General features: G+C 41.0%; 1 pseudogene across 1 annotated transcript in view; it reads left to right on the top strand.

Moving 5' to 3' along the window:
• The window catches only part of LOC147033681 (NACHT, LRR and PYD domains-containing protein 12-like), a 154,157-nt pseudogene that overhangs the window by 33,946 nt on the left and 95,161 nt on the right, over positions 1 to 25,050 (top strand). The window contains exons 7-8 of the transcript XR_015055599.1: positions 15,061 to 15,147; positions 19,140 to 19,220. The product of XR_015055599.1 is annotated as an NACHT, LRR and PYD domains-containing protein 12-like (transcript). The remainder of the gene's footprint in view (positions 1 to 15,060; positions 15,148 to 19,139; positions 19,221 to 25,050) is intronic.

Below are 25,050 nucleotides of genomic sequence, written 5' to 3'. Positions count from 1 at the left end.
CACCAGAACAACCAGCAATATTTCATCTTGTTCAAGAAAAGCTATTGATATTTAATGATGAATTACGGTTCTTGAGTTCTGCTCAACCCCCTGTGAAATTAACCCCCAGATTAATGTTTCTTCTCAGAAAAGATGGAAGGTAAGCTTCAACTGTGAGGGGTGAATCAAAGTATTTTGATAAATCATTGGATATGATAAATAATGATGATAGAGTATATATTGATCTGCTGAGCTCTGTTAATTATAGGGTTAGTTTTTCTGGTAAACATAGCAAGAATGAGAAGGAGAAACACATTATTCAGGCTTTAAGTATCCTTGGTTCAGGTGTTAGTTTTCTTCCAAATGATCCATCACAATTAGTTAATAGACTGTCATTGTTGTTAGGTAGTAAGAAGGCTGGAAATAACAATTGTTTTAATGAAGCATCAGCCATTATAGACCAGTTGATGAACATGAAAATAATTAATAAATATCAATATAAAGACATTTTATCTCATATTAAATAAGATGAGAAGCACAATCCTTAGTTATAATTTCACAACAAGCGACCACACATCTTCATTCCAATACCTTCTACAACTTGACCCAACAAAAGAATATGAGGCGTCTTTATTGTCCATGGAAACTTATAATACCTTATTTAATATAACTGAGAAAAATGACAATTTTAGTTATAATCGGGGAAGTGGATACAAAACGATAACAGATTCAACCGGAGCATATGAGATTTCTCAAATATCTTCTGTCTGATTGCTCGTCTGATGAAAAAACAGGGTGATGAACCAAAAAATATTGTTATAGATATTCATAAACATACTTCAAAATCAACGATTAAACTTAAAAATAATGACAAGGTTGATTTCACAATTGATAATTCATTTCGAGAGTTATTGGGTTTCTCCTCAAAAAAGATTGAAACTCATGGGACGTTTTTCAGTGATATTGTCATTCAAATATCCTCAGGAATAAATTCTATATTAATTCACTGTGATTTGACTGATGGTGCTTATAACGATGGAATAAGAACAAATACAATATTTTCATTCAGCGCATACTCAACCCCAATTGGTTATAAATTCAATATGGAACCCAAAAATTTGGTTTATCTCCCTGTGTCAGGAAAAACCATACACAGAGTAAATTTTAGGATAAACGACCAAGATAATCATTTGATTTATTTTAATGGAGAAGTTATATCCATCAGAATTCATCTGCGTGAAGTTTTCCAATAAATAAATATGATGGTTATTGTGAGGAAACACGAGTTGGGAAAATATAAAATAATTACAGGGGGTGGGATGTTCCTTTCCCCATACTACAAGGGTGAAGGTATGTATCTTGGTAGAGGATACTATAAACCTAAGAGATAAAGAGGTGTCGGACATCAATTTAGAGGAGATGGGATAATTGATACTCTAATGGGTATCGGTTCAACTATTCTTAAACATAAAGACCAAATTGGTTCAACTGTTTCTGCTGTGGGAAATGCAGCAGGTGCTGTAAAGAGCATAAAAGATGCCCAAAAGGAATCTCATAAATTAAAAGCAATAAAATAAATGAAGAAAGACAAAACTCAGTTGTCTCCCCAAGAACAACATAAAATATTTCAAATACTTGGGTCAGGGTTTCAAATGTTTTAACATCTTTTTTCCTAAACAAATACAAGTATGGGAGCAATTGATAGTATCTCTGATTTGGATGAAACTATTATCATCTCAAACTCCACTAAAAAAGAAGATTACTTCAAGGTAAATGCAATAACTGGAACAGACTGGAATGCAAATGGTACAAAAAGTTTTGAAATAAATAATTAACAAACCTATTTGAATCTATCCAAAATTTTTCCGAAAATTTTTCCGAAAGTTTCTTGTTGTGTAAATTTAAATTCACTAAGGCTGTGAATAACACAAACGCTACACTCGTAAATGATTTCTTCTGGAAAATGTTTGATAGCGTTCGTTTATACATTGGAACACAAGAAGTTGAAGCGGTTGATTATGTCTCTGCTGTATCTGAAATGATGAAATTTACAATATATACATTCAGTGATAGAATGGGAAAGGGGGCTGTCGAAGGTTTTATTCCTGATATGTCAACGTGAACAACCACAGACCCTGGATATACTCAAAGGAAAGGAACGTACACTGATGATACAAAAGCAGTTAATAGTTTTACTGTGGCAGTTCCTCTTCAAGGTATATTTGGATTTTGTGATCATGATAATGTTCTGTATGGTCTTAAAATTAGATTTCTACGACAAAGGAATGATAATGAAAATAGATTACTTTTTGGTGTTGGTAGTGCTTTTGGTGATCAGAATAAATTTGTAATTGATGAAATGAGTTGGGATATAAGTGAATATACTCCGAATCTTAAAACAGAAGAGATGTTGAACAGAAGACTTAACTCAAAGAAACCACTCAGTGTATCATACCTCAAAAGAAGATGTCAACACGGTAAACTAAACCAAACCACTTACACGTGGAATTTTGGTGTTCTGGAAGGAAAGCTACGATATCTGTGGATCATTTTTTAAAAACCAGTTGGTGATACTGCAACTGATAAGAATAATGCATTGAGTGATAATGCTAAGGTGAAACAACTTCGTGTTTCTCTCTATGGAACATTTTATCCACGAGATAGATTGGAAATTAATTGGGAAAAAAATGATTTTGCTGAAGCATACAAGTCTTACCAAAAGGTGTTTGAAAGTAATGGAAATAAAGAACCTATTTTGGATATGACAGCATTGAAAAGTTTTATTTATATACAATCTATGCGTTTTACCTGAGCGCTCAAAAGGAAACTATAAAGTCTAATCGAGTGGAAACTTCCGAAAACATTGAAAGAGGAGAGAGTGAAGAAGTTGTTACATATTGTTTGCTTTTGGAAGAAAGAGAATTACAGATTAATACAGATAATGGTGTTATGATTCGTCTCACATAATTTTTTGTTTAATAAATGCATGGAAAAGTACCAACTGGGGTATATGTTAATCATATCAATCTTCATAAACTATCATCTTGTGTTCAAAACCAAAAGCCTTGTATGATTAACGTTAATGCAATTCAGAGAAAAGGAGCAGTGAGAATTGATGATTTGCTCACAAGAGAACAGGTTAAAATCTTGAACGATATTAGCTCACTTAAAATTAAAATGCCAAAACCAATGTTGAAAAAATATTCATTAAGAGAGACGACTGGAGGATTTCTCCCATTTCTAATTCCTTTATTTGCTGGTTTAAGTGCGTTTGGAGCATTGACGGGTGGTATTTCAACGGCAGTGAAAACTGCCAACGAAAGGAAGGCTCAACTCCGGGCTCAAAAAGAATTGGAAAGAAACAACAAAGAGATGGAGAAACAAATTAGTGGAAGTGGTGTAATTGTCGATTTTGCTGAAAAACCTGAAGGTCTCCCTGATAAAGCGAGATTGTTAGTAGGAGATGTGCTTTCTTCTATCGCACAAGCAGGTGTAAAATTAACTAAAAGGGGTGATGGATTATATCTTTCTAATAAATAAATGAGCATTGATGAGTGGCTTAAGGAATTTGGAAAGAATACAAGATCAAATTTTCAACTTGTCAAATATTGTAAGAAATTAAAAATTCACAATGTGGTTATTTGTATGAGAGATTAATTAACAAACGGCCCTAAACGTACAAAGAATATTATTATGAACTTTGAAGATAAGAATGGGAACGGTTCTCATTGGGTTTTTATTTTTAATAGTCAAGACATATTATTTTGATAGTTTTGGTCTTCCACCACCTGTTGAAGTCATAAAATTCTTACAGAATGGTGTTTATCAAACATTTCAAGTCCGAGAATTAAATTCCAAGTGTTGTGGTCAATTATGTCTATATGTGTTATTTCAACTCAACAAAAATAAAAAAAATTATAACATTATTTTTAATCTAATATATCTTTCTTTGGTGGTTCTATCTTTGGTGTACCCCAAGAACTGGATATTGATTTATCAAATTATTACACAAAGGCACAGGCTGAACGACATAAATATAGTATAACCAAAAATATGAAAATGAAAATCGCTTATAAATTAAAAAATTATCCAAGCCAGACTGACGCGAATGACTTGGTGAGATTAAGCGATTTATCACAATATATATCCTTTAATAAAACGGCCGTGTATTCCAAAGATACAGAAGTGTTGATTTTATCTCCAGGTCATACAGAATTCACAGTTAGAATTAAAATAAATTTTTTATAAAGAAGGGCGTATCGTTTGTATGAGAATAGAAAAATGGGGGTATGATATGAATGATTTAGGGTATAATTGGTCATTTAAAATTGACCTAGAAGACCTGGAACAATTAAATCAGTCTCGTAAGGAAGAATATTATCCACTTGGTATGGAGAATGAGTTTTGTGGAGCCACGATTAGTAAACAACAAATAAAAGAATTTAATAAGGGTAAATATAAAAATGGTTTTGCCCAAGCTTATATCATGAAAACAGAAAAAAACAGGATTATATATAATTAGTAAGGAAATACAAATTGATTTAACTATGGGAAGATGGGGAGTTGTTTCATGTCATAATGTTATTCTGTCATATATTTCTAAAAACATAAATGACAGCAAGAAGGTTTCAAGAAAATTATCATTTCTGTGTCCAAGCATACCTTCAAGAAAAGGGTATTCGTTACTTTAATAAATATGTTCTGCAACATAAGAATGAGGTATTTTCAATAAAAGATTGGCATTATGCTGATGTTGATAAACCAACAACTTTGGATTTAATTAAAATGTTAAATAATTAAAAAATTATAAAGTTAAGAAAACATAAGGCTCTTTTAGAAATGAAAAATAAATTTTATTGGTTTCCTGTTGTAAAAAAAAATTATTTTGGATACAGGAATAACAAGAAATCCCGATGAATATAAGTATGATATTTTATGGGGTGTAAGCGATTCAAGGATAGTGAGGGATGAGGAAGGAGTTGAAGAAGAGAGAGAAGAGGAGGAGAAGGAGAAGAGAGAGAAGGAGGAGAGGGAAAAGAGAGAGAAGGAGGAAAGGGAGAAGAAAGAGAAGGAGGAGAGGGAGAAGAAAGAGGAGGAGGAAAGAGAGAAGAGAGAGAGAGAGAAGAGAGAGAAGAGAGAGAAGGAGGAGAGGGAGGAGAGGGAGGAGAGGGAGGAAAGAGCGAGAATGAATAAATATGAAAATATGGAAACCAGTGAGATTAAAAAAAGATTGGAGGTATTACAGAAAATTAATAAATCTCAATGTATCGAGGAGGAAAACAAAGAATTGACAAGTCTATTAGCAATATTTTCAACAAGACTATTGACATCGTTTTCAAGGACAAAATATTGTCTTCAATTAAAGTTTTTCATTTTTTTCATAAATAAATGGAGGAGAGAGTAAAGGCATTTCTCAGGATTCTTTATGTTTTAAAAATTAAGATTCAAATGTGCATGTTGGAAACTAAAAAGGTTTTTGCACTCTGAAGGAATTTTTGTCATAAATAAATGAGTTATTGTCTAAAATGTAAAAAGAAAACTAATACTAAAAATATTTCATATTTTAAAAGTAAAAATAATAGGGTAATACAAAAAGTTACATGTTCGGTGTGTGATTCAAAAAAGTGTCAATTTATCTCCAAACACAAACGTGGAGGAGATATACAAAAGTTTTTATCAGGAAGTAAATTTACAACTACTGGAATACCAGGGGAATTACATCTACCGGGATATTCTTTTATATTACATCTACATCTATTACAATTACATCTACCGGGATATTCTCCGGTTTTAGAGCAGCGAGAGGTCTCCTTTGGGGCTCCCTGCTGACGTTCTCAAAGCTAAGTTTCCGGTTGTTATTTGTCCCGTTTTAACTGTTTAATTTTCTCACCTACATGTTACTGTGTGTTGCTAGTTCGGTTTTGTTTCAAAAATCGTGCTATTTTGTGAGTATATTTGTCAACGTTCTTACCTGTGCTTGAGGCCAAGGCCTAGGCTTGAGGCCTACCGGTTCCACTCGGTGTTCGATCGTTTTTTTTTTGTTTGTTTGTTTTTTCTCCCCATTACCTTCAATTTCTATCCTCCCCATTACCTTCAATTTTGATCCTCCCCACTTTCCAAACATCCCCCATTCTCCCAACTAATCTCTTTCTTATCTCAAGAAAAAAAAAATACCCTACAACAACAACAACACGCTCACTGTGGTGAATTGAAGGTCGTGACGTGCGATCACATGTTGCACGGCTCGAGCACGGAATAGATAAAGCTAAGGTTCCGCTCGGTCGGGGGGATTGTCCCAGGGGCATTGTCGTTTACGGCGGCGGCTCACTTGGTGCTCGTTGAATGGTGAGAATTGAGAGTATATCGGACTCCGGGCTTATACTGATTTATTTTGCGGTGATTAGTTGCACGTGTATACCTTACTGCTTATGTACTCCTTGCTGCACCTGTATCCCCTGGTGTGCCCGTAGAAGCGGCTTCAATCAAATGGAATAAAGCCTACACTCTGAAGGTTCTTCTCTCGTTTTCATTTCACTCACCTTCTCCCGATTCTGCTTCTTCTTCTTCCTCTTAACTTCCTCCTCGTCTTCTTCCTCGATTTTTTTTTTTTTTACACTTCCATGACCTAATCTGTTGAACTCTCTCATACATTATTTTTAACAACAAAAACGATCTTATAATGCTTCATCTTCCTCTCTCACACATGTGGTACTCTTTACTGTTTCACAATGCACTACTCTTCTGCTATTTTAACAGACTGCTCTCATTTCGACCTCTCCTTCATTCCTTGCCTAAAAAATCCAACTATTACAGCGCTTCTTCTCTCCATGCTCTGAATTCGCCTTCATTGCATCCATCAAGAATTGTGTTAAATCGCATCTCTGACCTAAAACTTTTAAAAACCACAGTTTGCCATGGATGCTCGCTTTCCATCAAACATTCTTTTTCCAACTTCAGTGCCAACTCACCCCGCTCACCCCTCACTCTCACTCTCAAAGCAACCATCCCACTCTTCCCCTCCAAGCCTCCCTCTCACCTCTCTCAAAAATCCCCCTCACCTTTCTCCCACCTTTCATCCCCCTCACTCTTCCTTCTCAAAGTTGCCCCCCTCTCATCCACCAACCTGCCTCCCTCCACTGCCCTCTCACCTCCATCTCTTCACTCCACCTCCTCAAATCCTCAACAGCCTTCTTCCTTGTCTCTTGCCCCCCTCTCCCCCAGCACCACAGATCCTTTTCTCCTCCTCATTCGGCCCCCTCCCCTCGCTGTTCTGCAATACCCCACACTCCTTCAGCAACCCTCCTTACCTGCCCCCCTCATCCCTTGTCCTACCCTCCCCCTCCCCCTCCAAGTCCTGCACCCAAAGCCTCCTCCCCTTCCTCTTCATTAAAAGTGTGGACCTCAAATATCCGGGGCCTTTGGATTACTGAAGCTTGAGGCGAGGCAGTTGTCCTGAAACAACTTGCCTTTGCCTCATGGAAAGCAAACCCAACTGAGGGCAATCTCAGTTCTTTCCACAAAGCTCGGAACAAGTGTGTATCTACCCTCAGGAGAGCCAGAAAACAACATCTTTCTCATCTCAAGTCTGAACTCTCAAACCTCTCTCCCTCCTCAAAATCCTGGTGGCGTTTAATCAAATCTGTTTCTGGTGTATGTTCCCCCTCCATCCCCTCCCTTACCTCAAATGGCCGCACTGCTGATTCCACACGTGATAAAGCTGAATGTCTAAACTCGGTGTTTGCAGCTAAATCTTGTGTCCTAAACCCATCACTATCTCTACCCACTTTACCCAGTCGCACCCAACTGTCCCTGGACTCTGTATCCTTTTCTCCTGACAAGGTGGAGAGCTTGCTTTCAAACCTCGAGTCAGATTCTGCAACCGGTCCAGACGGCATCAGCCCACGTGTCCTCAAACCCTGCTCTTCTGCTCTTGCTCACCCTCTCTCTGTTCTATTCACCCTCTCATTTCTCCAAGGTCATCTGCCATCTGCTTGGAAATCTGCTAACATCACTGCCCTGCATAAAAAGGTGCAAAAACAGATCCCTATAACTACAGACCAATCAGCCTTCTCCCAATCATCAGCAAGGTGATGGAATCCATCATCGCCTCAGATATGAAATCCTTCCTCTTCTCCAATGGCTTGATTTCCAATCATCAATTTGGTTTCAGACCAGGTCACTCTACCCTGGATATGCTGCTTCTGCTCTCCCATCAATGTATGGAGGTCCTCAATGCCAGACAGGAAATCCGAGCTGTATCCCTGGACATATCACGTGCTTTTGACACAGTCTGGCACCCTGCCCTAATCACCAAACTCTCTTCCCATGGTATTCAAGGCCATCTCCACTCATGGCTCGCAGACTTCCTCTCCTGTCGCAGTCAACGTGTGGCCCTAAATGGACTTCTTTCATCCCCTCTTCCTGTGCAGGCTGGAGTTCCTCAAGGTAGCGTTCTGGGCCCTGTTCTTTTTCTGGTTTTCATCAATGATCTCTCGGACTCTCTGGAAAATCCTCTATTTCTCTTTGCCGACGACTCCACCCTCTGCCGTACCATCTGTCATCCCTCAGACCGGCAAGCAGCAGCTTCTTCACTCACTGCAGATCTGGATAAAATCACAAACTGGTCCAACACGTGGAACATGTCTTTCAATCCAGACAAATCTCACACTCTCACTATGTCTCTTCGAAAGGACCGTTTACAAACCCCCCCCCCCCCCATCCACTTTCTCAACAATCCTCTGGAAGAAGTCTTTTCTTTCAAGCTTCTAGGTCTCACTATCTGCCATGACCTTTCCTGGGAAAGTCACATTTCCAACCTCGCCTCAAAAGCCAGTCGCCGACTGGGAATCCTCCGTCGTGCTAAGTCCTTCCTCGGCCCTCTTGAGTTCCTGACCACTTACAAAGCTTTTGTCCGTAGCCTGATGGAGTACTGCTCTCCCCTCTGGGCTGGTGCTCCTGCCTCCCACCTTTCTCGGCTTCACGCTGTCGAAACCAGGGCATTTAAGATCATCGGCATCTCCCGCAATGAAGCTGAGTCTTTGGGCCTCTCACTCAATCACCGCAGGTTGGTCGGTGGTCTTTCTGTCTTCTACCGACTCCTCTCCAGCCTTGCCCCCTGCTCTCTCTGCGATTTGTCCCCACCACATTTCCACAGGGCGCTCAAGGTCCGCCAACAACCCCTTCTAGTAAAACTACCAAAATCACGAATCACTGCTCATCTTCACTCTTTCATTCCTCTTTTTCCCGCCTTTGGAATAAACTTCCTCACTCTATTCTTTCCCATTCTTCCCTCCAGGCTTTCAAAACAGCTGTTCACCACCACCTCTTATCTTCCCCCATCCAAATCCTCGATCTTTTCTACCCCCGATAATCCACCCAAGCCCACTTCCTTCATTTCTCCTGCTTTCCTTCCTGAAAGTCCCTGAAATGTCCATCTTCTCTTCGCCATGTTCCCCGTCCCATCCCCATCCCTCTCCCTTCCACAGTTCACCTAATGTGTCTGTTCCCCACTGTTTTGTCCCTTCCACTCCCGCCCCTCTTGTCTCATGCCTCCTTGCTGTGAGTTGTGTGTTAGCTCTCATACGAGCCTCGACCAAGGAATACAAAAAAAAAAAAAATTCTTTCTGTGGTCCAGGCACAAACTTGGATAAAAGATTAGATAAGGCAGACAATCCTAAATAATGGAGTAAGCCCATCAATAGGGTTGATGAAGTGTGCATGAGACACAATATTGATTATGGGAATACCACAACTTTGGAAGAAAAGCATGAAGCCGAAAGAGAAATGTTGTATAATTTGTCTCTGATACAAAATCCAACCTTGAGAGAAAAAGTTGGTCGGTTCATCGTGAAGAAGATGATCAGTGCTAAATTGAAACTTGGACTTGGAAATTCAAAAAAAACTTATAGGCTCCAATGATATTCAGACTGAAGAGCAATTAGCTGATGAATTACATAAACCAATATTCACAAAGTTTAGTAGAAGGAAGGTTTATTCCATGGAAGTTGATTATATCTGGTCTGCTGATTTAATTGAACTCAATAATGATAAGGGGTACAAGTATGCTTCAACTGTTATTGATTCGAGGAGTAGATACGTGTGGGTTGTCCCTTTAAAAAACAAAACAGGTAATACTCTTATGTTAGCCTTTCAACAGATATTTAATAAAAGTAAGAGAAAACCCAAAAAATTGTGGACTGATGAGGGTGGAGAGTTTTATAACAAGACATTTCGGAATTTCCTATTTCGGAATAGGAAACAAGAGCCTGGTGTTGGCGCAGTGGTTGGGGCAGCGGCTTGGGATCCAAAAGGTCCTGAGTTCAAGCCCCATTGAGCCACTGAATTAATACACCAGGGGGTTGACTCAGCCTGTCATCCTTCCGAGGTCGGCGAAATGAGTACCAGTATACTGGGCCGGTGTATACCCCAGTTAAAATAGGTGTACCATATCCCTGTGTCGTAAGAGGCGACCAGGGTTGCATCAGGAAGGGCATCCGGCGTAAAACATGTGCCAAATCACTATGCGGATCATATGAATGATCCGCTGTGGCGACCCCGAACGGGAGCAGCCGAAAGAAGAAGAAGAAGATTTAGGAATTTTCTAAAAAATAACAGCATTACATTTTTCAGTACCTTTAATGAAGGAGAAGCTGTTGTTATTGAATGCTTTAATTGCACCTTAAAAGAGAGACTATATAAAAATATTCACTCAACTCAGTTCACAACAATTGTCATCTTTTATTCAGGATATTGTAGATAGGTATAATGACATGATTTACATGTCAACGAATATGAAACCATCAGAAACATTTCCAAAATTAGGATATGAAAAAGAGATTAATGTCAGAAAACCTATGTTCAAAGTTGGTCATATCATAAGAATATATAGATGGAAATCTCATTTTGAAAAGGGTTATACAAAGCGATGGATGAACAAACTTTTTTTAATTGTTGATGTAATACATACGGTTCCTTGGACTTAAAAGATATATGATTTAGAAGGGGAAGAGATTTTACGTTCATTTTATTCACAGGAATTAGAAAAGACAAAACTAAGCAGATACTACCCATGGGAGCAATGGGTTGGCGCTTCACTCCCCCCTACTATACACCGTTGTGGACACTCGAGGGCCAAGTCCGAGGTGTATAAAAGGTGGCATCTGCCGTATATAATGTGTGTCAAGGGGGGACGTTCTTAGATCTGTGAACCTAAAACACAGAATCCTCAACTGAATAGTCAAGGCTTAACTTTTGTGTGTGTGTGTGTGTGTGTGTGTGTGTGTGTGTGTGTGTGTGTGTGTGTGTGTGTGTGTGTGTGTGTGTGTGTGTGTGTGTGTGTGTGTGTGTGTGTATGTGTATGTACCCCCCCCCTCACATTCAAAATCTAAACCCCCACCCCAACGCTCACATTCAAAATCTCAAACCCTGCCCGAACCATCGTATTCAAAATCTCAACCCCCTACCCAACCCTCACATTCAAAATCTCAACACTCACCCCAATCCTCACATTCAAAATCTCAACCCCAACCCTCACATTCAAAATCTCAACCCCAACCCTCACCCAACGCAGTCTTTTTTTAAATACGTATTTCAACAAAATATATTTTTTATGTCTTTTTTCTCTTCCTCCAATTCTGTCTTTTAAGGCTTTCAGGTTTGATGAAGTAGAAAGGGGAAGTAAGAACCTTCCTGCATCTTCTTCCCAAAACTAACAATATATTTTTGTATGTTTTTTTTCTCTTCTTCCAATCCTGTCTTTTTAGGCTTTCAGGTTTGATAAAGTAGAAAGGGGGAGTAAGAACTTTCCTGCACTTTCTTCCCAGAACTTTCTTGATGTTGCTCTCATCAAGCACCATCCAACAAAGAATCACATCGATAGGTTTGGATCCCCAAGAGTGGTAGAAACCACATTTCAAGTCTCCAAAATAAACCCAACTTTCCAAGTCTCCAAGGTATAACCACATTCCTGTTGAGTTTCCAAGATATGTATCACATTGTGAGTTATAAAGCCAGAACCCACATTTCAAGGCTCCAAAAATATAACCATCTATCCAAGACTCCAAGGTAGAACCACAATTTCCAGAAATATTGTGGGTTTCGGTGATAGATCTCACATGGTATAACCGTGGATCATCAAGGAAAACTCCATTTTTCCAATTTTTACGGGTTTCAGTGATAGATCTCACGTAGTATAACTGTGGATCATCAAGGAAAACTCCATTTTTCCAATTTTCATGGGTTTCAGTGATAGATCTCACAAAATAAAACTGTGGATCATCAAGGAAAACTCCATTTTTCCAATTTTTATGTTGTTCAGTGATTGATCTCACTTAGTATAACTGTGGATCATCAAGGAAAACTCCATTTTTCCAATTTTTATGGGTTTCAGTGATAGATCTCACATAGTATAACTGTGGATCATCAAGGAAATCTCCATTTTTCAAAATGTCTGAAATTTGTGAGTCTCCAAGATTGGTTCCATATTTAGAACCATCTTGGCAGAATCCTTTGCTCGAGTCTCCAAGGTAGTTATTTAAACCATCAAGGCAGAACTCATTTACTGATTTTTTTTCAAAATTTGTGAGTCTTCAAGGTAAAACTTGTATTCTGGCTCATCAAGGTATAACTTGTTCAGTGGGTATTGTCTTGATAACTCGCAATGAGTACTCTTGCTGTAAAACTCTTTTTCAGGATTTTGCTGGTCTCCAAGGTATAACTTTTTGGTTGGGTCATCAAGGACGAGCTCGTTCTGTGGGTCTTGGTCGCTCACAAGGTCTTCAACCAAGCCAACAATTTCACCCCAAGTTGTGTTGCAAAATCAGTATTTTCATTTTGTATTTCAGATACAATTTCCTGTGAGAGAAAATAATAATGTATTGATTAAGTGATTTAATTATTAAATGAGTCTATGCTTAAATCAAACTCTGTAAATAGGAAAATAAAATCTTACCTCAACAGAAAAGAGGTTTGAATCCAGTTCATCAACTTGAAGGTTTAGTTCCATTCAAGTCGTAGAACTCCAAGGAACGCCAAGCTCAGCACAGCACTCCATTGTCAGTAAAAAATGTTTAAAATGGAGTCTGGGTTGAAGCTTTTATACAGGAAGACTGGTTGCTATGGTTTCCTTTTTCAAAATGGAGAATTGTTTGAAAATTGCCTGGGCAAGCCCAGGCAAGCCTTGTGAGTCAGATGTAATGTTGTGAGAATGGAGAATTTTTTTTATCAAAATGGAGGATTCTTTGAAAATTCCCTGGGCAAGCCCAGGCAAGCCTTCGTTGGGAAATTTTTCAAAACCATAACATTCTAGAATTTTCTAGTGATTTCTTTCTGAGTCAGAGATGAACTGGAAATGATGTAAGAGTAGGCGGGGCTTATGAAAAGGGCGTGGCTTATAAAAATACCTCATAAAGTGGGCGGGGCTTATTAAAAGTAGGCGGGGCTTATGAAAAGTGGTCGTGGCTTATGAAAATACCTCATGGGAAGTGGGTGGGGCTTATGAAAAGTGGGCGGTGCTTATGAAAAGTGGGCGTGGCTTATGCAAAAAATAATCTGAGGCTCAGGAGGTTCTCAAACAAGAGCATTTAAAGAAGTTTATCATTTTATTTCTGCTTAACAAAGATATTTAGACCAAGAACTAAGTTCTAAAATAATATTTGTGAACATACTCGATGGTGATGAATGTAATCAGAAAATTAATTTATTACCCCAAATAGAACATGATCAAATATTCGTTGGCTCACTCTTTAAGTGGAGTAAGAGATCATTCTCCTCTTTTGACCAAATAAGCCTTGATCAAGAAAACTTCCCCTATTAATTTATATGTTTTTTTTGGGCCCTGAGACAGTCTCAATTTAACATGAGCTTGTAATGACAGAAAATCATGCTTCTCTTTTTGTCCTGATGGGTCTCGAGTCAGAGTTCTCCCTATACATTTGTATGGGAGGAATTAGCCTCCTGTTTAGGGGTTTTTGGGGATCAATTCACATTTTCCCCATTCATTTGCATGGGTGCCTCAGAACCCCATTAATCTACTACTCTTGCTGTGTGTTGTGTGTTCGCTCTCATACAAGCCTTGACAAGGTATACAAAAATCAAACAAACATCCATCTATGGAAAAACATACATCTATCCAGACAAATGTCTACATATATACATACAAACACACAAATATCAAACAAACATCCATCCATGAAAATACATACATCTATCCAGACTTACGTCTACATATACATACAAACACACAAATACAAACACAAACACAGATATATTATGTACTGGTAAGTACTTACAAAAGCTATTATATTTGAAGTTATAACCTGAACTTATAAGCAACTTACTGATTTCCCAACTGCCCGAATCATCAGCTTGGCACCGTATTTCATCGAGGTTTCGATCCTTTCAGCCCAGAACCTCTCCAAACGGCAGATCCACAGCCGCGGTCGCAGGTCCACATCAGTAGATTTTTCAACATCAATGGACCCACAACCTCAAAGTTGTGGCCAAACAATCAGTCAACACAGCAATGTAATAACAGCTCAGCAATTTCTGCTTCCTCTCCAGTTTTTCCTTCCACTTCTCTGATTGAGAGTTAATGCTTGTGTCCCCCTTTGCTCACATTCTTCCCCCATGCCATTTCTCTCCACACACCCTTCCAATGTTCTTTTTGTTCTGTTGCGTCCTTGTCTATTCTGTTTTTAAGCTCCACTATGATCCTCTACTCTGTGATGAAAAAAAAAAATTGTGTGCTCGTGAAACAAAGCCTTGTGTTATTAAAACATGAGTACACGGTATGATCCAATACAATGCAGAGTTTGATCTTCCTACCTCTCAGGCTTGATGACAATTTCCTCGTGTTTTGTGCGCAATCCTTTTGAATGCCTGCTTGGATGGTCTTGAGGGATCTGCAATGTCTCACTCATAAACTGTTGACTAACGCAGCTGCATCCCCAGCAAATGATGATATCCACGCAGCCACATTCTTTGTATGAAAGAAACAGAAGAAGAATGAGAAACCTTTTGTGCACATTTTAATTGTCCCAATCTCCAGTCCCGGCACACACTCTGCCTCCTTTCTCTCTACAGGTTTGACCATGAGTCTATTGGTGATGAAGGTTTAGAGATACTGATGAAGTCCCTGTTGAGCAAACCAAACCAATTAAAATAACTCGGGTGAGTACCTGTGCATCATTCAGATGAGTACTTGTTTTAATAAAATTAATCATTTGCAGAATCAATGTGGAATCTTTACCATGTTAGAAAGTATCAGTTTTAATATTTTTGTGAAAGATGAACCTTCATTGAGAGCTTTGTGTCCTGTTTATGTAACTGAGTCTTCATCTACATTATATATCCCAGAATATTTATTATGTTCCTATTACACTCCATGTTTTGCTGTACAGAGTCTGGACATACCTCTGGTGCAGATCCCGCTCTTAACCCTCCAACCACTCCCAGCTCCACCCTGACGCATCTGATCTTCCATTAACCCCTTCACACACCGCAACTCTTTTGTATCCCTTCTCCCCCATATGTGGGGGCTTGCTGAGGCCATTCAATCCTCCCCTTTCCTTCCAGACTTCAATCAAGTGGTGCACCACCATCTAACCCTAACCCTAACCCCCATCCCCATCGCCACCCATGATCTTCATTACCCCCATTAATCCCACCTTTCCCAATCCTTTGCAGATTGTTGTGCTTCCTTACCACCTCTCTCGTTTCTTTGCCAATAATTCTCACTTTCTGGGTCTATCTGTGATATCACCACCACACAGTCGATTTGAACCTTTGTAACCTCTGTCACCTCACTCTTCTATGACCTTCATGTTTGTGTCAAAAACAAAAACTTGTTGATCGGGTTGATTGGAATGTGAGTTGTTTTCTTGTGGTGACCTCACCACTCACATCGACTGTGTATCAGGGTTGAAATGGCAGAAAGAAATGTTGAATGAGGAAGGGAATGAAGTTGTGAAGAAGATAAACTCATTTGTTGTGGAAGAAATTTGAGGCTCAAAGTTCAGAGATCATGTGATGATTGACCAGTCTTGATTGGAGAATGGATTTTACACCAAACCAATCAACTTTACCTCATTGTGAAACAGGTTTACACCTCGGAGGACTTGGTTCAAATCTCTTCTGATTCGAAGATGTCTGTTCACGGGATCAAAGAAAGTTAAATTTTACACATTGGAACATCAAATTAATTTCAGGATCAATTTGTTCAGATATCATCTGGTGAAGATGCACCAATCTTGAAGAGAGAGAGAGAGAGAGAGAGAGAGAGAGAGAGAGAGAGAGAGAGAGAGAGAGAGAGAGAGAGAGAGAGAGAGAGAGAGAGAGAGAGAGAGAGAGAGAGAGAGAGAGAGAGAGAGAGAGAGAGAGAGAGAGATATATATATATATGTATATATATATATATATATATATATATATATATATATATATATATATATATATATATATATATATATATATATATGTATATATAGATAGATATATATATGAATGAGAATAATGGAATTACCTCAATGTAATAGTACATACAATACAAGTCTCCACCTTCAGGGCCTTGGTTCCAAACTGTTCTCATTGGTTGAAGATTTTGGATTAATAGCCATGTGATGACTCTCCTTGAGACAAATGTGAATCTTATCATCAATATTGCATTCAATCCTGGGATCTCATCAAAATATTGTTATGGATAAGGGGTTTGAGGCTTGCCATGAGGGGAAGCTCTCGGGTCCCTCGCAAACGCTCGGTCCTGAGGCCGCCAGGCACAGATAACTCTGCATGCTGGCGGGTTGCTAAGCAACCACAAACGCCAATTTGTACCATAAATCCTGGCATGGACACACTACTCCACGTGATACCTTACCTGTGAACGCCTGCACCAAGGGGGTCTCGTGTCCTCAATGTGTACTCCAATTACTCAACGGATTAGGTGCAGCTGCGTGGAGCTGTGAGTTTGCACTGGCTTAGAGAGCAAATCAGGTGGGGTACAACTTCTCGTCGAACTACACTTGTGCTCTGTCAGACCAATAAAAGAAGACAACCAAGACAGATTGGAAATAACAACAAACAATTATTTATTACACACACATAAGCTAGCAATTATTTCAAAGCAAGAAAGCAAAAGGCAAGTTAGATCACATTTAACCATACACGTATTCATTCTCATTCAATCTTACTTCCACAAATGATGTGGCCACCATTCAATCAGGGGAGAAGAAGAAAACAAGAAGAACTTGAAATGTAAAGAAAATTAAAGGATGGAGAAAAGAAAAGGAGGGTCTTTTTATAATCCCCCTAATGTCACACAACCTGACAGGGCAACGCAAGCTCAAATACACTAACGAATGTGCAGGAAAGGATGGGGAAGGTGGGCAGTAGAGATGTGGTGCAATGGAACACATAGCCACATCCCTGAGGTGCTGAGACCCAGGAGACAAATACTCTCCGGCATCCCAGATATGCCAGATGCAAGCAATTCCATTTCTGCTGTGCCACCATGTCCAGCAGATCCGCACAAATCAAATCACGTTCTCGACTTTCCACACGGCGCAAAAAGGCTTGGTCCCTCTCAGTTTCTTTCTCTTCCTCTCTTGAGCTTTCTCCTTCCCTGAGTATTCTGCTCCTCTTTACCTTCCTCGAATGATATTTGAGCTTTTTGTCATCTCAGGACAACCTTTCTCTATTTTCTGCTCCAAGCCTCCTTTCCTGCATTTCTGTCCTCTTCCTCTTCATAATTGCTTTCCTCCTGCCTCGGCTCATGCGAGCCTGACCCTCATTGGTGCACATCCAAATGGGGACGGGTCTGGGATGCAGCCTGTGGAAAATGCCACGTCATTCTCTGGCTTCTTTCAATACAGCCCCCGCCCGTCCCTTCATGCGCTCAAGGCCATGATGAGATCCTTCAGCCCCTCTCTGTTCACACAAAACATCCTTTGTACTATACATACTGTTTTATATGTGAGAAATGCTGTCCCTCAAGCCATAAACACCAAGCGTCGTGCTTTCTGCCATGAACATGCATGAGAGAATGGAGCAAAAACAGAGAAGGATGCTGCCAGACCAAAGGGCGACCAAACATCCGTGGGGTCAAAGGGAAGACCAATGGGGTGAAGGAGGAAATATTGAAAGTAGGAGTGGGTTTGGACAGAATGATGATGTGAAGAAGGAAGGATTGAAAAGAGCAGGGGTGGGGGTGGAGAGAAGAATGGACGGATGGGGTGAAAAAAGAAAGATTGAAAGGAGCAGAAGGGGGGGGGGAGAATGGACTGATGGGGTGAAAAAGAAAGATTGATAGGAGCATGGTGGGGTGGGGGAAGGGGGGGAAGACATCACACCAGGGGAAAACAAACGAACCAATGCATCCCCCCCCCCCCCCACCAAACAACCTCTTAACAAGGGATCAAGGACTACATACATATAGACTAATTAAATAACTAATCCTCAGGTCACATACGTGTCCATGTCTGCTCTCCCCCTGGGGTAAATTTCCAAAACCATAACATTACCCCCTCCCATTACTAGACTCCTCCTGAGTTTGGCATCTCTTCTGCACATATTCAGTGTCGTTCCCTCCAACACAATTTACCTCACATATCCCCTGAGTGCGGAAATGCACAGATATCCCACCTTGTGAAATAATGAAAACAAATGCATTGAGGTCTTTTACTCCAACACATTCACACGAGATAGTTCTAAATGCAATTTTATACCTAAACACATACCAGGTAGGCTTAAACATTTTAAAAATTATTTACATAGTTTGCCCTGGGCAGCCTCCATCCATCCATCCATTGGCAACATCAATACCCCCATTTACCCCAGCTCCCGTTCATCCACACTGACCCATCACCCCCTCTTTACCCATTCCCCTGCCCCCACCCCTGTTAACATAACTCGAACATGTTCGTTGAAACAATTTATTTATTTATTTCTCTTTTGTACAAATTTCTGTTTAAATGATCCACGGGACGATGTCTCATGGAAATGGAGTTTGCACAATTATCGGTCACGTGACCTTCAACCTGTTCATTTTGTGGTTATTTAATTATCTCTTAACCTGGAAAAAAGAACTAACTTCTAATATAACTCGTTTGTCTCAAACTTTCTTCTGATGGTTCTTTGTTTCACTCCTTGGAGTTTCTAATGTCTTCACAGATTAGCGGGATGCAAGCTGAGCACCAAGTCTGGGCCTTTCTTGAGCAACCTGAAGAACATCAACAACTTGGAGAGTCTTAAGTGAGTCCTGAAATGTTATTGAGGTTTTTGTTCTTCTTCTCTTTCACTGGACACAGGTTTTTGTATTTTCCTCAGTGTTTATAAATCTACTCCATTGCAATTGATGATAGATTTCATGGAAACAAATCAAACACTTCCTGTGTTCATATAATAAAATTGTTATGTGTTGGAGGGGGGGGGGGGGGGTTGGGATCCCTGAATGGGTTGTCTTAATAATAACATGGACCATGTGATTGAGTTTGAATGTGATTGACCATGTGATTGTTTAAAACCTCCTGTAAGCAAATGAAGCCATCTGAGGACTTGGGCATAAATGGCACCATTATGAACAGTCTGGTCAGCGGACTGCAGGCCATTGCGATGAGCTGAGCTGGAGAGCCCTGTGTGAGGATGAAATGCTTTTTTCCCATGGTGTAGGATAGTCCAAAAAATGGCACCGCCTCCAAGAATCGGGTGGACAATTACAGAACCTGCCACTGACGAAGTCTGTCCTGGAGGTGTTAAAGGCCTTGAGCATGTTTACCCACTCCAGTGTCAGATGGGAGTCAGACTTTTGCATAGGCAGCAGAGGCAACATACGTCTCTCTCTCTCTCTCTCTCTCTCTCTCTCTCTCTCTCTCTCTCTCTCTCTCTCCCTCTAATTCTCATTCTCTCTCTCTCTCTCTCTCTCTCTCTCTCTCTCTCTCTCTCTCTCTCTCTCTCTCTCTCTCTCTCTCTCTCTCTCTCTCTCTCTCTCTCTCTCTCTCTCTCTCTCTCTCTCTCTCTCTCTCTCTCTCTCTCTCTCTCTCTCTCTCTCTCTCTCTCTCTCTCTCTCTCTCTCTCTCTCTCTCTCTCTCTCTCTCTCTCTCTCTCTCTCTCTCTCTCTCTCTTTCTCTCTCTCTTTCTCTCTCTCTCTCTCTCTCTCTCTCTCTCTCTCTCTCTCTCTCTCTCTCTCTCTCTCTCTCTCTCTCTCTCTCTTCTCTCTCTCTCTCTCTCTCTCTGTTTCTCTCTCTCTTTCTCTCTCTGTTTCTCTCTCTGTTTCTCTCTCTGTTTCTCTCTCTTCTTTCTCTCTCTGTTTCTCTCTCTGTTTCTCTCTTTCTCTTCTTTCTCTCTTTCTGTTTCTCTCTCTGTTTCTCTCTCTGTTTCTCTCTCTGTTTCTCTCTCTGTTTCTCTCTCTTCTTTCTCTCTCTCTTTCTCTCTCTGTTTCTCTCTCTGTTTCTCTCTCTGTTTCTCTCTCTGTTTCTCTCTCTGTTTCTCTCTCTGTTTCTCTCTCTGTTTCTCTCTCTGTTTCTCTCTCTGTTTCTCTCTCTCTGTTTCTCTCTCTGTTTCTCTCTCTGTTTCTCTCTCTGTTTCTCTCTCTGTTTCTCTCTCTGTTTCTCTCTCTGTTTCTCTCTTTCTTTCTCTCTTTCTTTCTCTCTCTTTTCTCTCTCTTTCTCTCTCTTTCTTTCTCTCTTTCTTTCTCTCTGTTTCTCTCTCTTTTCTCTCTCTGTTCTTTCTTTCTCTCTGTTTCTCTCTTTCTTTCTCTCTCTGTTTCTCTCTCTCTTTCTTTCTTTCTCTCTGTTTCTCTCTTTCTTTCTCTCTCTGTTTCTCTCTCTGTTTCTCTCTCTGTTTCTCTCTCTGTTTCTCTCTCTGTTTCTCTCTCTGTTTCTCTCTCTGTTTCTCTCTCTGTTTCTCTCTCTGTTTCTCTCTCTGTCTTTCTCTCTGTTTCTCTCTCTGTTTCTCTCTCTTTCTTCTCTCTCTGTTTCTCTCTCTGTTTCTCTCTCTTTCTTCTCTCTCTGTTTCTCTCTCTGTTTCTCTCTCTGTTTCTCTCTCTGTTTCTCTCTCTGTTTCTCTCTCTGTTTCTCTCTTTCTTTCTCTTTCTTTCTTTTCTCTCTTTCTTTCTTTCTCTCTTTTCTTTCTGTTTCTCTCTCTGTTTCTCTCTCTGTTCTTTCTTTCTCTCTTTCTTTCTTTCTCTCTTTCTTTCTCTCTTTCTCTCTCTCTCTCTTTCTCTCTTTCTCTCTTTCGTGTGTGTGTGTGTGTGTGTGTGTGTGTGTGTGTGTGTTCGAGTGGAGTCCAGTGTTATTCTCTCTCTTATCGTTTAATATTTTCATCGTCTTTTTTCCTCTTCCCCCCTCCGCTTTCCACTCCCACCCCCCTTCTTCTCAACTCGCCTTTCTCCCTGTCCCTTCCTTTCCCTGTTCTCTTCCTTTCCAACCCTCACCCACCGTGTTGAGTTTGTTACTCACCCCAACCCTTTTTCCCCGCATGGTTCATAACGGTTTTGTGTTTATATTTTTTTTGTTGCCTTACCTTTCCCCTTTTCTTCTTTGGGACGAGAGAGAGAGAGAGAGAGAGAGAGAGAGAGAGAGAGAGAGAGAGAGAGAGAGAGAGAGAGCCCACAGCTTGTGGTATCGGTAAGCTTTGAGCTGGTAGCCTACTCCGTTATCGAGTACGTTCCTGTTTACCTGTATTACGGGTGTGTTTTTTTTGTGTCGCGTCTCCTATGGAGAGACATGTCTGAGCAGTTACAGTGTTGCGGAAATGGGCCCTCATTGGGTTATTAAATATAGGATTAGCCCAGATCCCCCCTTAAATGCATGTTTAGCCAGGTTGTTTGGTATTCGGACGTTATATGTGTGTCGGGAGGTGTAGCAGACTGTCCAGTGTTCGTACAGTGGTGGTGTACCGAGAGGCGCCTTCTTTTTTTCCTTCCCCCCATCTAACGAGCCCCCCACCCAGTGCCCTGACAGAGTCAGTCAGCAAGACATGCCAGCAACCCATTGGCGGAGAGCTGCGGCAAACTCGAACGATGGACCAATCACGGGTCCCCGAAGGTGGTCCGAAAAGCCCGCTCCAAGTAGGCAAGAGAGGGACTGCTTTTACTGATCTGCGATCTGCTTTATGAGGAGTGACTCGACGAGCTGTTCCTCCTTGGCCATGGACCCAGCATGCAGGTCATCCCCAAGTTAATCCTGAGTCCAGCCACGGGGCCTCTGACTGTCATTACTCTCTGCACGGCTCGACATGTCTTTTTATCCCGTCAATCCGGCTGCTGAGCCCAACACCCGGATTTGGCCTAGTCTGGTGTACAATCCAGGCCTGGATTCGCATACTGGACCATGTGGGGAGCCAGCTGGAACACACCATAGATCTTTCGCTCTTGTGCCGTCGACCTTACAGGGGCTGGACGCATCGAGGCTGCGTGCGTGAGCGGTGCCGATAGGAGTACGAGCGCCATCTTGCCACGTGGCATGCGCGAGCGGTGCCAATAGGAGTACGAGTGCGATCTTGCCACGCGGCATGCAGGAGCGGTGCCGATAGGAGTACGAGTGCCATCTTGCCACGCTGCATGCTCGAGCTGGGTGCTCGAATCCAACACCATCGGCTTGTCACGAGCCGCATTCGTGCCTTCCACACCTTTCCTCTCATCCATAAGGTACCACCAAGTACTCCGTGTCTTGTATGCATGTTGTCCAGGCCTAAGGTTTATTTTGCTAAGGCCCCCTTTCGAAACCTGAATCCGTAGCTCCCTAGATAAGAGCGGGTTGTAGATGAATGATAACATTGCCGTGAATGCTTTGCTTGTGTCGTGTTTCCCCGATGTGTCCCCAATAAATCTGGCTGATTCATACAAAAGTTGCGGCCTTGAATTTATTTGTGTCCTGCTGAGGAACAATCGCTCAATTTGTATTTAAAACCAAACTGGCTGCAGACTGTGGCAGACTTCGCTCGGTCTCTGACAAACCCAGTCTGTAGCCGGGCTCTATATCCCCAACTGGTAAGGCCCAGGGGTACTTTGGTATCGTGATCTGAGGCGCGTGACCCGAGACCTGTGCCGTACTAGCCGGCGATATAACCCCTGAGACGGCGGTGTAGTTAAGCGCTACCGAATCAACAACAATATGACCTTTCCCCTCATTCCCTCCCTCACCCCCTCCCCTTACTTCCGTTTGTTAAAAATCAAAGAATGTTAACACGTTCCCGCTACGTGGCCTATGAGGCCTTGACCAGGAAACATGGCATCATGTGCGTTCTTCCTAACGAGGTCAGTGTTGATGACATTGTTTCTGCCATTGGTAATATGGTTGGGTTTGAAAAAGTCCACGCAGCTTCTCGCATGAACAAACGAGTAGTTGTTTTTGTATCAGACGATAATTTAATACATGACATCGTCTCGACTGGAATATCAACTGAAAATGGTTATTTCATCTTAGCCTCCCCTCTCGCCACAACTAGTACCAAAATTGTACTCAGTAATGTCCCACCTTTCATCAAGAATGAAGCACTGGCAATACAATTATCTTGATTCGGGACCGTAGTCTCTCAGATTACAATGTTACCTTTGCGATGCCGGAATGAGCAGGCTAGACACCTGATATCTTTCAAGCGACAGGCGTACATTGTGCTTCCCTCGTCTAACGTCGATAAAGTGCTTAATGTGGTCTTTGAATTTCGCATAGATGGACACAAGTACCAGGGGTACATGTCGACAGAAACACTGAAATGTTTTAACTGCAATGGTTTCGGCCATTTAAAACGTTTCTGCCAGAAAAATGCATTCCCAACAGCCGAGGATACTATTGTTCCATCTAATACGGCCCCACTTGTTAGCACCGACGACCCTGTTACAGTCTCAGAGAACGAAAAATCAGACCCGAAGGACACAGAGGACAGTACCTCAAGTGTTTGGGATGGGTATACAACCATTCCCTTATTAAGGAAAAGAAAAACGGATCAGAACGAACTTAACCTACATTAAGGAAAAAAAGTGGTTTTGGCTGGAAGTGAAACAACTCCGGGCTTATGTGACACAGTGTCAATGAAAAATCGGTATGAGTCACTCTCAAATGATCAAATGGACCCCCTGTTGGTAGATCAAGGTGATGGAGATTTACTTCCAGAGAAAATTAAGGAAACCACAGTCAAGATCCTTACGTCTGAGAAGGAAATTGAACCATGTAAAGATCTTACCAAAAAGGAACTAAACACTGTCTCCAGAACCCCCCAATTGTGTCACGAGTTAACCACCAACGACTCCTCAAAGGTGGAAATTGCTCCATCGAATACACCCTGAAGTCATACCTGAGTGTTGCGACAAAGCTCTGAAAAAACTGTATCCTGAAAAACCTGAGGCAGATGCTGATACTACTACCCCCCCTCCCCTCACTCCATCTCCCCCTCCCCCCTCTACATTACTCAAGGTGGAATCAGAGCCTCCCTCACCCCTCCCCTCCACGTCGAAAACAGAACAACCTGATACCTGGATACTACAGAGTATAAACACAGTTTGTGAATCAGAAATTTAAATTTTCCAGATGGTACTTCTGACATGTCAGAAGGAGAACCAGAAAACATCGAAGAATTCCCTACAAACAGTACTGTACTCCCAATGCCTCACCATCGCAAATCCTTAAATTCCTAAATCATACTTTTAGGAAAAGACATATAGATATAAAGGAATACTTTTCTGACTTAATGGTTTTATTGAAACAGCAAAAAAGTATCATTCGTCGACCTAATGATTACCATTTCACCGAACCACAGTGCCGTAGGCTTAAAAAGCATATTGTTAAAGCTAAAATGGAAATGAAATGATGACCTACGTGCACTTCTTTGCTTGCCACCTCTTTATCACAATGGCGATCCTTGGCAGCCTAAACATAAATGTTAGAGCAAGCCAGTCGAAGATGCTTCAAGTAGTCAACCTCATTAAACAACAAAAATTAGATGTAGCCTTTTTACAAGAAACCCACTCTACTCCAGCATCGCAAAGTGTTTGGAATAGAATGATGAAAAAGACCGGTTATTTTAGCGATTCCAACTCTCGCACAGCAGGAGTTGCTTTTCTGCTTAGTCCGCACTTTTGCACTCT

Source organism: Eptatretus burgeri, chromosome 2 (genome assembly GCF_056783735.1).
Source record: "Eptatretus burgeri isolate ZD-2024b chromosome 2, Ebu_testis_v1, whole genome shotgun sequence".
Classification (NCBI taxonomy): Eukaryota; Metazoa; Chordata; class Myxini; order Myxiniformes; family Myxinidae; genus Eptatretus; species Eptatretus burgeri.
The sequence above is the reverse complement of the archived record's forward strand: the minus strand, read 5'-3'. Positions and strand labels throughout refer to the sequence as shown.